Source organism: Ursus americanus, chromosome 16, assembly GCF_024610735.1.
Source record: "Ursus americanus isolate L20-20 chromosome 16, mUrsAme1.1.p, whole genome shotgun sequence".
Classification (NCBI taxonomy): domain Eukaryota; kingdom Metazoa; phylum Chordata; class Mammalia; order Carnivora; family Ursidae; genus Ursus; species Ursus americanus.
The window spans coordinates 53,166,942-53,184,932 of NC_142142.1; the positions used below are offsets into that span (position 1 = coordinate 53,166,942).

General features: G+C 37.2%; 1 pseudogene; it reads right to left on the reverse strand.

The window, feature by feature from the left end:
• The window catches only part of LOC123792467 (NXPE family member 2-like), a 67,277-nt pseudogene that overhangs the window by 20,917 nt on the left and 28,369 nt on the right, over positions 1-17,991 (reverse strand).

The following is a 17,991-nucleotide window of genomic DNA, read 5'->3' on the forward strand; positions in this document are numbered from 1 at the left end:
CTTGGATATGGAATTAACTATGAAGCCAACCATTCCTTGTGTAGGCACTAAATTATCTGGGAGGAAATTTACATCTCTGCTTCACGCAGTGGGAGGAAAAACTGGACAGTCTGAATAAAGCAGGGAATCTGGAAGGGTCTATTAGAGGTAAGACAGGGTCAGGCACATTATTGTCATAGCCCACTTTAGAAGCATAGTTGGACCCAAAATACATGCAGGTGTGCCAGACCAGGAATTTAGGATTTCCTATGAACAGGCAGGAAAGTGTGTAAGGAGAGCTCCCCCAACCCAGGCTGCAATGGTGACCATCTCAAGAGGGAGCCAGATGTGGCCAACAGGGAAAATGGAATCAGCCTGGGTAGACTCTTCCCATAGAGTTAAGACATGGCCTTCAAAATGGGAAGCCCTCTAGGTCTCCATGATTAGGTCTCCTTTAGTTATTAGTAAAATATATATTTTTTAAAAACCCAGCCTCTTTTGTCTGAGCCATAGGATAAAGGGATTGTTCCATACCTTGATCAGGAAAACAAAGAAGTGAAAGTGACACAGGGGTGAAAGGGAAATCTTACAGAGATGTAGGGTCAGTTTTGCCCTGCGCCCTGCCCTTGTATCATCATAATGTTTAAAAATGGATTTGAATTTGAATTTCCAGGATACTGTGTTATCCTACTTGCTTTTCTGAACCCACATCACAAAAACAAGGCCTCTCTATAGCAGCAATTACCAAACTATGGAACCAAAACCTCTTAAAATGACCCATTAAATAACTGTTCCCTGGTGAAATAATTGTGAAGTTCTGCATTCTACCCCTACTTGAAGGGATAGATACTACGGTTACTGAAAAGGCGGCTGCAAATAAACCTATTTAATTATTTTCCCAGATTGTGTTTCAGTTATTTTTCCATTCAACAGTTGAGAATCTTCCAGGTGGTAGACATCACACTAGATGGTGAGACAGAATAGTGGCCCTCAATGGCTTCCTGTCATAGATAGATGGCCTCTAAGCTCTGCCTATACCTCTGACCTTCTCTCCTCCACATTCGTTACATGTCAGCCTCAGTGGCTCCATTCACAGTTCCGGAAACATTCCAGCATATTCTTACCTCAGTTCTTATACCCTCTCTTGGGAATGGCATTTCCCCCCAAATTCACCTGGTTCACTTCCTCACTACATACAAGGTGCTGTTCTAGTGTCCCATTCTCAGGTTGGTTTTCAAGACAGGCCTTACCCGGCCTTTTATAAAACAGCATTCACCAGGGGTGCCTGGGTGGCTCAGTCCGTTAAGCAACCGACTCTTGATTTCAGACCAGGTCATGGTCTCAGGGTTGTGAGGTTGAGCCCTGTGTCAGGCTCCATGTTGGGTGTGGAGTCTGCTTAAGATTCTCTTTCTCCCTCCTTTGGCCCTTCCCTCCCACCCCTACATGCACGTGCTCTCTTTCTCCCTCTCTCTCTCTCTCAAAAAAAAGGGGGGGGGGAAGGAAAGGAAAGATAGCATTCACCATTACATTAAAATTCTTTATTCTGGTGACTTTGTTACAAACCTGTTTGTTTGCTGTCGTCTTACCCCACTAGAATGTTGAATTCCAAACACCTAGAGCTGTGCCTGGAACCTAGAAAGTCCTAACTATTGATAAATTGAATAAATAAATGTTGGCGGGGGAAAGTTGTGGTTATTCCTCACAGAGCTTACAGTTCAGAAGATTAAAAAATACATTTGAAATTTTAAAGTATAGTGAGTGTTATCATTGGGGGGGGGGGGAAACAGAATGTACTGGAAGAATATGGGACTGGCACTTTACCCTAACATGGAGGAAATGACACTTTAAACCAAGGCTTGTAAAGTGCCAGAGCTGAAAGACAGCATGGTCTGTGAAATAAAAGTGGAGTTTGCCTGACAGAGCAAGGCACCATAGGGGTGAGACGACAGGGTTCAGAGCCGGGCAAGTGCTTGTAAACATGAAAGAGTCTGGATCTTATCCTTAGAGCAATGAGATCATACAAAGGGTTTTAAGCAAGAAAAAGTAAAAGTCATCTAGATTTTGGAAACATTAGTCTGGGTGCAGTGTGGAGAGTAGATTGAAGGAAACAAGACTGTGGGCAAGGAAATCAGTTCTGGAGATCGTTGCAATAATCGAGCGGAGGTACGATGACAGTTTATACAATGATTGAGGCAACAGCAATGGTGTGAAATGGCTGGGTTCAGGAGCTATACAGGACGTATAATTCATAGGATTTGGCCATTTAATGTACAAGGTGGAGTAACTAAAGAATAATACCATTCACCCCCTCCTTTTCCTTTTTTTTTTTTTTTAAACCTAGCATCTATTAATATCCTGTAGGATTGTTCCATGGACTATGTTCCATGGAACTATGTTATAGAAAATACTGGTCTCTAAAAAGTTACCAAGGCTAGAAGTACTACAAACCATGGAGAACTACAGGCATATGCAAAAGCATTGGTTATGTTCCTTAAAGCCACAGTGTAGCGGTGACCTGTATGGGGCCCTGTGAGCACACTAGCAGCTGACCTGACTCTGAGCAATGGATGGATTTATAACCCAGTCAACATTCACTGACCTAAGGGAGCTTGATTAGGAAAAGTTTCTAGGCAGGGTTGGTCTGAACCTAAGCCGCCTCCTTTGTATTGATTATTGTATGTGAAGGCCTGTTTTCCTGTGGAAGACTTTGTTTTTCCTTTCTAAGATAGGCAATGTTTCCACTGCTGGTGGTCCTGTGGGTCAGGGCCTCCTAGGGAACATGTGGAGACCTCACGCAGTAGAAGGCTTCCTGGTCTTGGTAGACCAGGTATTTGCCAAGTTCAGCACTTGAGTTTAGGGTCAGACCACACTCCGAGAGGACCCAGGAGATGCTATTGTCAAACTGGCCTATGAAGATCACTCTGTCATAGCCTTGGCTCCTTGCCCTCCCGAGAGCTCTGATACTCCTTCACTGGGTTGGTTGAACAGGAGAGACAGAGAGACCCAGCCCTCAAAGATACACTGACAAGACGGGTGCTGTTGCTGAAGTCTGTCACCTTTCCTGAAGTTCCTGCCTTCAGGGCTGGGGAGGACATCCCAGCCCTCAGGAAATCCCCGCCATATTCCTTCCTGCATCCCAAGTGGTCCCTCCCCTCCAGCAGGATGTCTAGCTGAACCTCCTGCAGCAGGTGTCTCGAGGGGGGAAGATGGTGGCTGTGCTGTGTGCAGCACCGGTGGTGGGGTTCACGTTGGTGAAAGGTTGGGTGGGATCGGCTGGTCTAGTTTCCCCATGATTCCTTTTATTCTCAGCTCTGTCTCTGTTGTTAGTGAAACTGCTGGATCCAGTGGTATTTCAAGGTATAAGGACTTTCTGAAGATGTTCTATTGCTTCAGGGGAGTAGGGCTTCTCAAACTGAACAAGAACTGAAGTATTGAGGAAAAAGGGATATATTATCAGCAAATAATATGGCTTGTTTTCAGTATAAATTATTATGGTCTAGCTTATACACATTTCAGTAGATATAATCACATATCAAAAATGGATTCTAACAGTTTTCAGTTTTGGAATCCTAAGAATCAATTTCCATGAAATGTGACTTCCTCTGCTGCCAAGAGATGATTTTTTTTTTTTTGGAAGTCATTGGCTTAAAATAATTACATAAAATAAGTATATATTATTTTTGTGATGTTTATTGAAATTAAACTGTACCTTTAATCAAAAGGACCCTGTGGGTCTCACTTTCCTGAAGTGGGAGTTTGGGTGCTGAGGGAACTACCCACTGACCCCATGTGTGTGGGCTTGTGCCCCCTCGTTCGTCAGGTCATGGTCTACATAGTCTTAGTTCAGTACACCACTCAGCTTCTCAACACACAAAGAATAAAAGTTACATATAGTGCTCTTAATAATACACAGACAAATATTTAATCAAATGAAATAGGTTTAGCTGACAATGTCATTGTATCCATCTGGATAACAGGGTAACTGAAGGGAATGTCATCACTAATTTAAAATCTGTTCGGGAGCCTCCCAAGCCCCATAGAGGTACGTTTAGCCGTGGCCTAAAATGACATGGGTGAAGCCAGATGTGGAAACCAACCCCTGTTTGTTTGTTAATTGGCTTGTTGTTGTTGTTGCTTTGTTTTACTTTTTAAGTTGACTGCTTTTTGTTTTTTAACTGAGAAGGACTTTATTTTTATTGAAGGGTAACATACAGTGTTATATGTTAGTTTTGGGTGTACGATATAATGATTCAATAATTCTGTACGTTTCTCTGTGCTTATCAAAATAAGTGTACTTTTTTAATAATTTTTTTATTATGTTAGTCACCATACAGTACATCCCTAGTTTTTGATGTCAAGTTCCATGATTCATTACTTGCGTACTCTTAATCCCTTTTATGTTTTACCTGTCCTCCTACCTACTTCCCTCCTGAAAACCACCAGTTTGTTCTCTATATTTAAGCAAAATGTTTTCGTTTTTGTCTCTATTTTTCATTGTTTGTCTTTGTTTCTTAAATTCCACATAACCCCTTACACCTGTCAGAATGGTTAAAATGAAAATCACAAATACTAAGTGTTGGTGAGGAGGCATGATGCACTGTTGGCGGGGATGCAAATTAGTACAGCCACTGTGGAAAACAATAGGGACTCTTTCCATTATCTGGCTCTTGTTGATAATGCTGCCTTAAACATCAGGTGCATGTATCCCTTAGACTCAGTATTTTTTGGGTAAATGCCTCCTAGTGCAATTGCTGGTCATAGGGTAGCTCTATTTTTACCTTTTGAGGAACCTCCACACTGTTTTCCAGAGTGGCTGCACCAGTTTGCATTCCCACCAACAGTGTAAGAGGTTTCAAGTTTCCTCAAAAAATTAAAAAAAGAATTACCCTATGGTCCAGTATTTCTACTATTGGATATTTATCGAAAGAAAATAAAAACACTAATTCAAAAAGATATATGCACCCCTCTATTTATTGCAGCATTTTTTTTTACAATAGCCAAGACATTGAAGTAACTCAAGTGTCCACCCGTAGATGAATGGATAAAGAAGATGTGATATGTGTATAATATAACCTTTATCCATTCATGTATGTATGTACACGTGTGTGTGTGTACACATCTATATAATGGGATATTACTTCGCCATGAATAAAATGAGATCTTGCCATTTACAACAACATAGATGGACCTTGAGGGTATAATGCTAAGTGAAATAAATCAGAGAATGACAAACACCTTATAATTTCACTCACGTAGAATTTAAGAAACAAAACATATGAAATTGACTGCTGTTTAATATTTACACAGAAAGGCTTGAAGTCCAGGTATACTATTTCCTTTCATAACTGTTACCAAAGACTTTTCTGAAATAAGGTATTTAGTTATGCCAAAAAAATCCTGTAACACCTCCTATATTATATGCTTTTAATTAGCTGCTTGAAAGAAAAGAGTCATACAAAATCCATCTTCTGATTGATGAATGAATAGCTGCGTGCTCACCAAGATTGTATCTGTCATCAATTTAAATATTTTTCATTAAATTATAAAATGTTATTAAAAATATCTGCAAATTCGACAGATGAAAATGGAGACTTACACTGGTACTAAAATAAAAGTAATTTAAAATAGTATTTCAGTTGCATTTCCCTTCAAATACTTTTTTTTACTAATATTTTTCTTCTGAATGGTCTATTTCCTTTGTCCGGTTTTTTAATTTTGATGTCAATGTTTTCAATTTCTGAGTTGACAGTTCTTTATATAACAAACATCTTAACATTCAGTCTCTCAATTTTGCAGAAAATATTTGATTAATTGCTTGACATTTTAGAGTACTTAATATTTACAGTTTAAGCACTGAAGAATTCCTTTGTGACATATTTCTATTGCTTCTAATCTCAGACTGTTCTCCACACGTTCATTTCTAAATATTTCATTTTACTTTAGTATTTCTATGATTGGACTTTTTATTCTTTTATACACCTAGATTCAGCCAAGTGGATAGCAAAGTCTACTCTTTATTATGACAAAGATACTCTCTGTCCTCTTACTGATCTTAATAATTTAATTACTACTAATTAATTATGAAAGGAAGACACAATTATCATTTGCAGCTGATATGATTATATCCCCAGGAAAGCTAATCTAGTGAGATGAACAAACATGTAAACTTACTACAAAAAGTAAATAACTTGAAAGATACGTAAGCAAAATTTGGGGTACCAAAAATTCCATAGCAAATTTGGCCTGGAACAGTTAAGAATGGCTTCATGGGGGTGAGGGGTGGAATAGAAGTTATAGTTCAATATATATATATGAACTATATACGATGAATATACCTGAATATATCAATATATATGAATATATATATGAATATGGGGTTTCCATGTGGAGTGATTAAAAAGGTCTGGAAAAAAGATAGTGGTGATGGTTGCATAATATTATAAATGTAATTAATATCATTTCAGTGGTTAAAATAGAAAAGTTTATAATCACAACATTTATAATTAATAAGGTAATGTACAAGAAACCTTTGACTTATAGACTTTAAATGGGTGAATTATGTGGTAGGCAAATTATATATCAATAAAGCATTTTTTTTTCTTTAAAGAATGGCTATACAGGGCTGATGACATTTGATTCTCAAAAGACTGGAAGGAAATCACCAGATAGCTTTTCTTATCTAAAAAAATATTTTTCTTCTATCTTTGGCATGGGGATTTCTCTTTTCAGAAAAATGTTATTCTCACTATATTTCTGTAAACCATGTTCCTAAGTCCAGAACCATTCACCTTCCTTTAAGAACAATTTTTTGAGTCAAGAAAGTGACTAGTGTCCAAAAAAGAGCCTAATCTAAATATTTTAAGATTCGAAGGGCTCAGAGAAGCTCTGAGGAACAAACTTAATAAAGACAGTCATCCATCTGTTTCCTTGTGTCTGACGTAGGCTGTCACTGATTGTAACTAAGCAATTCTCTTCCCATATCTTTTTGTAATAAGAAATATCCTGAAGTTCTTACATTAGAAAGATCCAAGTAATCACCAAATTAAAGAAGAGTATAGGCTAGGGGCGCCTGGGTGGCTCAGCCAGTTAAGCGTTGGCCTTCAGCTCAGGTCATGATACCAGGTCCTGAGATGGATCAGGCTGGGCTCCCTGCTCAGTAGGGAGTCTGCCTCTCCCCCTCTCTCTGTCCCTCCCCCACTCATTCTCTCTCTCTCTCTCTCAAATCTTTTTTTTAAAAAGCATCTACATTAATAGGTGATGAACACATTCTGGATGATTTTGAAGAATTGTAACTTATTTTTTTAATTGAAGTATAATTAACATACAGTGTTCTATTAGTTTCATGTGTACAATATAATAATTTAACAATTCACTCATGCCCTCACCCATCTCCCTTTTGGCAACCACCGGTTTGTTCTCTGTATTGAAAAGTCCGTATTTTTTTTTTGTCTCTTATCTCTGTTCATTTGTTTTGTTTCTTAAATTCCACATATAAATGAAACCATATGGTGTCTTTGTCTAATTTATTTCATTTAACGTTATGCCCTCTAGGCTCACACAAGCCATTGCAAATGGCAAGATCTCATTCCTTTTTATACTGAGTAATATTCCATTATATAATACACACACACACACACACACACACACACCATTGTTTATGGTGCACACACACACACACACACACACACACACCCATGCCTTCCATCTTCTTCATCCATCTACTGATGGACAGTTGGGTTCCCTCCATATCTTGGCTATTGTAAATAACACTACAATAAACAGGGGTGCATATATATTTTTGCTAGTGTTTTCAAAGAAGAATGGTAACTACTTCTTAACATGGCACTTCCAGGGCAGAGCGTTTATCTGATTACTCAGAGCTAAAATATTTGTCCTCGAGTCTGTTAAAATTCTTGCCTTTAGGACTCATTTCCTAATACTGGGTCCTAAACAAGGGGAAAAACTCTTAAGTTGAAGAGTTGGGCTCTCTTCCACTAGCCAATGGTCATATCTGAAATCCAGCTTGGTATTACCAGCTGGTGAGATTACCAAGGACTCAGAATAGACCACTTAAGACATCAGCAGGGTTCTTTACACATGGGACATTCATGTTGAAACAAAATAATAGAATTCATCTATTTAATTTCAGATGTGCCTTATAAATAAAAAATCACTGGATCATCTTTTTAGATTTTTTTTCCTTTGGCCCATTTTTTTTATTGTGTTTAAATATAACATAAAATTTACCGTTACAACTATTTTAAGCGTACAATTTAGCACCATTAAGTACATTAAGCAATATATTGTCATTTTTAAGATATTTTACCTTTTTATTATGGATATTAAAAGCATACAGAAGCAGAGAGAAGTGTAAGCACCACTTAGTTCTGCAGTGTACCCATCACTCAGCTTTAGAAACCTGTTTCTGCAGCCCCGGTATCAATCCCACTTGATCACCATCAATGATCCTTTTGTGTATCGTTGACAGCAGTTTGTTAATAGTTGGTTGAGAATTTTTGCATCTTGTTCGTAAGAGGTATTGGCCTGTAGTTCTGTTTTGTTTTGTTTTGTTTTTAGAGTGTGTTTGCCTGGTTTGGGCATCAAGGAAATCCTGGTCTAGTAGAATGTGTTTAGAAGCTTTCCTTTCCCTTCTATTTTTTTTTTTTTTTTGAATAGTTTGAGAAGAGTAGATATAAACTCTTTTTTAAATGTTTGGTAGAATTTATCTGTGAACTCATCTGGTCTTGGAATGAATGTGAGTTTTTAATTATTGATTCCATTTCATAACTAGTAATTGATTTTAGATTTTTCTATTTCTTTCTGACTCAGGTTTGGAGGATTGTATGTTTTGAGGAATTTAGTCACTTCTACTTTGTCCATTTTGTTGGCATATGATGACCAATCCTATTTCGTCTATATTGCTATCCACTTCCTGCCCATCTACCTCTTACAGGATTATTTCAAAGAAAATCATATTGTTTAATCTACAAATACTTCAGAATGAGTTATAAAAGATGAATACTCAATTTTTTATAAAAACATAAACATAAACTATCATTTTATCCCAATACGCAATTTCTTAAGGTTAGTGTACAAATTTCCCTTAGTATTTCATAAGTGATTTTTTCTTTTTATTTAAGTATAGTTGAACAATATTGTATTTCATGTGTACTACACAGTGATTCAACAATTCTACACATTACAAAATGCTCACCACAATAAGTATGGTTACTATACGTCACCATATGTTATTAAAATATTAATAACTGCATTCCCCATGCTGTACTTTCATCCTCAGGACTTACTTTATAACTGGAAGTTTGTATGTCTCAATCTCCTTTACCCATTTTGTCCATCCCTCACACCCTCCCTCTGGAAACCACCAGTTTTCTGTATTTGTGTCTATTTCTGGGATATTTTTGTTTTGCTTGTTCACTTGTTTTTTTTATATTCTGTAAGTAAAATCATATGGTATTTGTCTTTCTACGTCTGGCTTATTTTACTAAGCATAATATCTTCTAGGTCCTTCCATGTTTTCATAACTGGCAAGAGTTCATTCTTTTTTAATAGCTGAGTGATATTCCACTGTGTGTGGAATCTTTATTAATTTGTTGATGGACACTTGAGTTGCTTCCGTGTCTTGGCTATTGTAAATAATGTTACATTAAACATTGGGGTGCATATATCTTTTTGAATAAATGTTTTGGGTAATAACTTGGTATTTGGGTGTAGCTGGGTTTTCTTTGGGTAAAAACCCAGTAGTGGAATTGCTAAATCATATACTATTTTTATTTTTAATTTTTTGAGGAAACTCCGTACTGTTTTCCATAGTGGCTGCACCAGTTTACCTTTCCACAAACAGTGCTCGAAAGTTCCCTTTTCTCCACATCCTCACCAACACGTTGTCTTTTTGCTACTAGCCTTTTGACAAGTGCGAGGTGATATTTCATTATGGTTTTGATTTGCATTTCCCTGATGATGAGTGATGTTGAGTATCTTTTCATATGTCTGCTGGCCATCTGAATGTCTTCTTTGGGAAAACGTCTATTCAGATTGTCCATTTTTTACTTGGATTAATTCGGGGAGGGTTGTTGAAGTTGTGTAATTTTATGTATTTTGGATATTAACTCCTTATTGCATATATCATTTACAAATATCCTCTCCCATTCAGTAGCTTGCCTTTTCGTTTTGTTGATGGTTTCCTTTGCTGTGCAAAAGCTTTTTATCTTGTTGTTGTCCCAATAGTTTATTTTTGCTTTTCTTGCCCTCGCCTGAGGAGACATAGCCAAGAAAATGTTGCTAAAGCTGATGTCAGAGATTACTTCCCATGATTTCCTCTAGTTTTTATGTTTCACACTTAGGTCTTTAATCCATTTTGCTTTATTTTTGTGTATGGTGTAAGAAAGCGGTCCAGTTTCATTTCTTTACCATGTAGCTGCCCAGTTTTCCCAGCAGCACTTACTGGAGATTGTTGTCTCCCTGTGTATATCCTTGCCTCCATTTTTGTAGATTAATTGACCATAGAAGTGTGGGTTTATTTCTGTCTCCTTATTCTGTTCCATTGATCTCTGGGTCTATTTTTGTTTCAGTACCATAGTGTTTTGATTATTATAGCTATGTGGTACATCTTGAAATCTGGGGTTGTGATACCTCTGGCTTCATTCTTCTTGCTCAAGATTGCTTTGGCTCCTCAGTGATTTGTGGATCCATACAAATTTAATATTATTTCTTCTAGTCCTGTGAAAAATGCAATCGATATTTTGATAGGGATTCCATTGGAAGTGTAGATTGCTTTGGGCTGTATAGATATTTTAACAATATTTTTCCAATTCCTTAGCATGGCGTATCTTTTCATTAGTGTCCTCTGTAATTTCTCCCATCAATGTTTTATAGCTTTCAGAGTGCAGGTCCTTCATCTCCGTGGTTAAGTTTATATCTATAATTTTATTCTTTTTCATGCACTTATAAATGGGATTCATAATTTGTTTCTGCTACTTTATTAGTATATAGAAATGCAACATATTTCTGTATATTAATTTTGTATCCCACGACTCTACTGGATTCATTTATCACTTCCAGTAGTTTATTGGATGGTGTCTTTAGGGTTTTGTATGTACAGTATCATGTCACCTGGAAATAATGATAGTTTTACTTCTGCTCTTCCAATTTGGATGCCTGTTACTTCTTTTCCCTAATTGCTGTGGCTAGCACTTCTATCGCTATGTTGAGTAAAAGTGGCAAAAGTTGCCATCCTTGTTCTCTTCCTGATCTGTTGTTCACCAGCAGCACTTACTGGAGATCGATGATGAGTATGATGTTAGCTGTGGGTTTGTCATGTATGGCCATTATTATGTTGAGGTCTATTCTCTCTAAACCCATTTTGTTTTTGAGAATTTTTATCCTGAATCGATATTGAATTTTCTCAAATGCTTTTTCTGAGTCTGTTGAGATCATCATATGATTTTTATCCTTCACTTTGTTAATGTGCTGCATCATGTTGATTGATCTGTGGATATTGAACCACACTTGCATCCCCAGAATGCATCCCATTTGATAGCTGTGAGTGATCCTTGTAGTGATTGTTGAATGCAGTTTGCTAATATTTTGTTGAGAATTTTTTGCATCTTGTTCATCAGAGATATGGCCTGTAGTTTTCTTTTTTTTATAGTGTGCTTGTCTGGTTTGAATATCAGGGAAATGCCGGTCTTGTAGAATGTATTTAGAAGATTTCCTTTCTCCTCTATTATTTTTTTTTTAATAGTTTGAGAAGAATAGACATTAACTCTTTTTTAAATGTTTGGTAGAATTTATCTGTGAACTCATCTGGTCCTACAATCAATATGACTTTTTAATTATTCATTCCATTTCATTGCTAATAATTGATTTTAGCCTTTTCTATTTCTTATTGACTCAGGTTTGAAGGATTGTATGTTTTGAGGAATTTAGCCATTTCTTCTACTTTGTCTACTTTGTTAGCATATGATTTTTCAAGTAGTCTCTTCTAATCCTTTACTTGTCTGTGGTGTTTGTTGTTACTTCTCTCTCATTTCTGATTTCATTTGGGTCCTATCTTTTTTTTTTTCCCCTTCATGACTCTGGCTGAAACTTTATTAACCTTGTTTCTCTTTTCAAAGAACCATCTCTTGCTTTCATTGATCTTTTCTACTGATTTTTTAGCCTCTATTTTATTTCCACTCTGATCTTTTATTTCCTTCCTTCTACTAACTTATGGCTTTGTTCTTCTTTTTCTAGTTCCTTTAGATGTAAGGTTAGATTGTTTTTTCGAATTTTTTCATTTCTTGAGGTGGTTCTGTATTGCTGTAAATATCCCTCTTAGAAGTGCTTTTTCTTTGTACAAAGATTTTGAAGCATTGTGCTTTCATTTTCGTATGTCTTCACCTATTTTATTTCCTCTTGGATTTCATTGACCCAATGGTCATGTTATTCAGCCTCCACCTGTTTGTGTTTATGCCAGTTTTTTTTTCTTGTGATTGGTTTCTAGTTCATACCATTGTGGTTGGGGGGGGGGAATACTAGATATCATTTCAATCTCCTTAAATTTATCAAGACTTGTTTCGTGGCCTAACGTGACCTATCCTGGAGAACGTCGCATGTGCGCTTCAAGAGGAGGTGATTTTGCCATTTGGGGATGGAATGTTCTGTATATGTCTGTTAAATCCATCTGGTCTAACCTCATTCAAAGACATGGTTTCTTCATTGATTTTCTGTATGGATGATCTATCCGTTGATGTCCATGTAAAGTCCTGTACTATCATTGTATTACTGTCCATTTCTTCCTTTATGTCTCTTAGTATTTGCTCTATGCATTTAGATGCTCCAATGTTGGGTGCATAGATACTTAGAATTGTTTTATCCTCCTGTTGATTGATCCTTTTACCATTATATTACGCACCTTTTTGTGTCTTGTTACTGTTGTTAAAATCTATGTTCCCTTAGATTTGCTACTCCATTTTATTGCTGTTGTTAAAACAACTCAGCAAAATAAATTCCGGTTTACTGTTAGAAAATACTGTTTCACACATACATCAAACAGGCCAAAAATAAATAAACAGATAAACAGATAGTAACTTCATAGACAAAAAAGGAAAAGAAAGTTTTTATCTTTGGCCTTTTTTTACCATCTCATACAAACCAACTAGTTAGAGTAGAGCTAAGTACAAAGTTCCTAGGATGCTCAGAATAAGATTTTTGTTGTTGTCTTCACCTTTTTTATGAGGTTTTTTTCTCTCCTTTGAGATTATAATGAACATGGTCACACCACAAGCAGGACAGAGAACCATCTGATGGCCAGTTTGGTTATCCAAGATCATTAAAAATGACCCCTAACAATATGTACAAAAATATGAAATGTCAATAAAAATACACGTTTTCCTTTTTAAAGTACATTGAAGAAAAAGAAAGAGCCGGGCCTTTGAAGTTTGGGTTCTTTTTTCCTCCCCTGTTGCAAATTCACATTGTGGTTGTGGTTGGGTGGTGGAGAGCGTGTGTCATGTGGCTGGCACTGCCCACGGGGGCGGCAGGACGGGACTCTACTGGAAGGTGACCACATTTAGATTCTGAGACAGAAAGTGGAGGGTGAACAGGTCATGGTGACCTTTTGTTGTTAAGTTTAACTTTTCCTTTTTTGCTAATTATCCTCTTTGGTCTTCTGCTTCTTGCTGTCCGCCTCATTGCACTCATCATCTTCAGCTGCCCTTTGCCCCAGCTGCCGCGACCTCCTCGTCTTAATGGCCATCCTCTTCCTCACCCCCTTCTTTCTCTTCATCGGTCTCCTTGCTGTCCTCCTGCTCCCCATTTTCCTCATTAGTGTTCCCATTAGTAGGTGCATCTCTTCTGTTTTCTGCCTCCTCCATAACTTCCTTTTTCTCCTGTAAGCCCTTGGTGGTGATCTCAGAGCTGGTGTCTGAAGTAAATCTCTTGTAGGCTGCATATAATCGGGTCTGAAGGTTTTCTACCCATTCCTTTACCCTATGTCTTTTGACTAAAGCATTTAGTCCATGTACATTTATTTTTTAAATTTTTAATAATTTATTAGCTAGATTGTTGAATAAAAGGTCAAAGTATAAAACAATTGCTTGTATTAAAGTGAAGTTATTGAAAAGTGAAATTTTAAAATCCCAATGTTTATAAAAAAAATCTAAAAAGTACAACATTTTGGAATCTAACAAAAGAGGCACAAGACTTTTAGACTGAAAACACCAAAGCATTAAGGGACTAAAGAAGAATTAAATAAATGGAAACATAGTCTATGTTCATGAATTGGAAGACTCACTTTTTACTATCAATTCACTCTAAATTGATTTATTGATTTGATGCATCTCCAACAATATCAGCAGGGTTGTTTTTTGCTTTTGTTTTTGTTTTGTTTGTTTGTTTGTTTTTGAGAAAATTAAAATTAACTTGTTCTATAATTATATGGAAATGCAAAGAACCCAGAAGAGTCAGGGCAATTCTGAAGAAAAAAGTTCTCAAAATCACATTAGGTATCAAGCCATGATATAAAGCTACTATAATTAAAATAGTGATACTGACACAGGATTGACAAATAGGCCAATAGAATAGAGAGTTCAGGAGGAGACTTGCACATATGTGGTCACAGTTTTCACCAAAAAAAAGCTGACTGCAGTTTTAGAGCAGAAAGGATAGTCCGTCTTCTTCAACGAAACGTACCTGAGCAATTGGGCATCTGTGTGCAAAAACCGATGTTCACTCTGGTCCCACAACATACACAGATATAAATCCAAGATGGATCTTACACCTAATTTGAAAACTGAAACAATTTTGCATATCCATGATCATGAAGATATTATCCTGTTTCTTCTTTCAGGTTTATTGTTTCAGTCCATTTACATTTAAAGTAATTTTTGATAGGTATGTACTTATCGCCATGCTGTTCATTGTTTCCCATTTGCTTTTATAATTCTCTTCCCCTTTCCTCTCTCACTTCCTTCCCTAGTGATTGATGACCTTCTTTAGTGTTTTGCTTGGCTGCTTTCTCTTTATTTTTTTGCATATCCTAGGTTTAGGTTTGTAGTTACCATGAAGTTCATATATAACATCCAAAGTATATAGCGGTTTATCTTAAGTTAATGGTCACTTAAGTTTGAACACATTCTAAAAAATCTTTAGTTTTACCCCTTCCCACATGTTTTATCCATATGCTGGCATATTTCACATCTTTTTATTTTGAGTCCCTTTAGATCTAATTGATTTTACCATCTTTGTCTTAATGTTTGCTTCTACCAGTGAATTGCTTTCCTTTTGTAATTTCTTTCTTCTAATGGCCTCTTCTTTTCCATTTCAATAAGTTCCCTCTAATATTTCTTTTAAGGCTGGTTTTCTGGTGATAAACTACTTTAACTTTTTTCTTCAAATTTTTACTTAAATTCCAGTTGGTTACCATGCAGTGTAACATTGGTTTTTGGTAGAATTTAGTGATCACTTACATACAACACCCGTGCTCAACACAAGTGTCCTCCCTAATACCCATCCCCTATTTAGCCCAGCCCACCACCCATCCCCCCCTCCGGTAACAATCAGTTTGTTCCCTGTAGTTAAAAGTCTGTTTCTTGGTTTCGCCTCTCTTTTTTCCCCACCCATGTTCATTTATTTTGTTTCTTAAATTCCGTATCTGAGGGAAATCATATGGTATTTGTCTTTCTGACTTTTTTTTTTAAAGATTTTATTTATTTATTCGACAGAGATAGACACAGCCAGTGAGAGAGGGAACACAAGCAGGGGGAGTGGGAGAGGAAGAAGCAGGCTCATAGCAGAGGAGCCTGATGTGGGGCTCGATCCCAGATCGCCGGGATCACGCCCTGAGCCGAAGGCAGACGCTTAACCGCTGTGCCACCCAGGCGCCCCCATCTGACTTATTTTGTTTAGCATAATACTCTCTGGCTCCACCCACATCATTGCATGTGCCAAGGTTTCTTTCTTTTTTGATGGCTGAGTAATTTCCATTGTGTGTGTGTGTGTGTGTGTGTGTGTGTGTGTATCACAATTCACCTATCCATGGACACTCGTGTTGCTTCCTTATCTTAGCTATTATAAATAATAAGGGTGCAATAAACGTAAGGGCGAATATATCTTTTTGAATTAGTGTTTTCATTTTCATTGAATAAATACCCAGGGGTAAAATTACTGAGTTATATGGTATTTCTGTTTTTAATTTTTGAGGCACCTCCGTGCTGTCTGCCATAGTGGCTGCACCAGTTTGCATCCCACTCCTCCTGCAACACACAAGTGCTCTCCATGTCCTCACCAACACTAATTTCTTGTGTTTTTTCATTTCAGCCAGTCTGACAGACATGAGGTGTATCTCATTGTGGTTCTGATTTGCATTTGCCTGATGCTGAGTGATGTTGAGTATCTCTTCATGTGTCAGCCATGGGGGTGTCTTCTTTGGAAAAGCATCTATTCAGGTCTTCTGCCCATTTTTAAATTGGGTTATTTGGAGGTTTTTTGGTGTTGAGCTGGTTGTAGGAGTTCTTTATATATTTTGGGTATTAACCCCTTAATAGATATATCATTTACAAATATTTTCTGCCTTCCAGTAGATTGCCTTGTCCTTTGTGGTGGTTTCCTTCACTCTGCAAAACCTTTTTATTTTTTGTAGTCCCAGTAGTTTAACTTTGCTTTTGTTTCCTTGTCTGAGGAAGCATATCTAGAAAAATTTCTATGGCTGATGTCAGAGAAATTATTGTGTATGCTTCTTTCTAAGGTTTTATGGCTTTAGGTTTCACATTTAGGTCTTGAATCCATTTTGAGTTTATTTTTGTATGATATAAGAGAGTGGTCCACTTTCATCCTTCACATAGAGCTGTCCAGTTTTCCCACCACCATTTGTTAGACTGTCTTTCCCCAGTTGAATATTCTTGCCTTCTTTGTTGTAGATTAATTGACCATATAAATGTGGGTTTATATATGGGCTCTTTATTCTTTTTCATTAATCTCTGTATCTATTTTGTACCAGTACCATAACATTTTTGATTACTGTAAGTTTGTAGTATATCTTGAAATCTGGGATTCTGATACCTCCAGCTTGGCTCTTTCTCAAGATTGCTTTGGTTATTTCAGGTCTTTTATGGTTTCATACAAATTTTAGGATTATTTTAGTTCTATGATAAACGTTATTGGAATTTAATAGGGGTTGTGTTAAATCTGTAGATTGCTTTGGGTAGTACAGACATTCTAACAGTATTCTTCCAACCCATGAGTATGGAATGTCTTTCCATTTGTCCTTTAAGTTCTTTCATCTATGTTTTATAGTTTTGAGTAAAGGTCTTTTCCCCTCTTCGGTTAAGTTTATTCCTAGGTCTTATATTATTTTTGGTGCAATTATTATTTTTTGTTCTTTTTGCTGTTTAGCCTGGTTGCTTTCCATTACCCTGTCTTTCAGATCACAGATCTGTTCTGCCTCCTTTAATCTGCTATTGATTCCCTCTAGTGTGTTTATTTCGGTTATCGAGTTCTTCATCTCTGATTCTTTTTTATATTTTCCATCTCTTTGTAGAAGGTCTCACCAAGATCCTCCACTCTCTTCTCACACCCAGTGAGTATCTTTATGACCATTACTTTGAATTCTTTATCAGGCATATCGCTTGTCTCTGTTTTTCTTTGTTTTTCTTTCCCTTCCTTCCTTCCTTCCTTCCTTCCTTCCTTCCTTCCTTCCCTCCCTCCCTCCCTCCCTCCCTCCCTCCCTCCCTCCTTCCCTCTCTTATCTCCTTTCATTTAGCTCATTTAGCTCTTTTGTTATGGTTTTGTCTTCTTTTCATTTGGAACATCCTTTGTCTCCTCATCTTCTCTCTCCCTCTCTGTGTTTGTTTCTAGATATTAGGAAAGTCAACTATATCTTTCGATCTTGGGAGTAGTGGCCTTACGAGGAAGGGGTGTACAGTGCCCCCTGTTCCCCAGAGCCAGGCCCTTGAGTGGTGTCTCCCGTGGGGGTTGTGTGCGCCCTGCTGCTGTAGCTGATCCATGTCTGCCTTC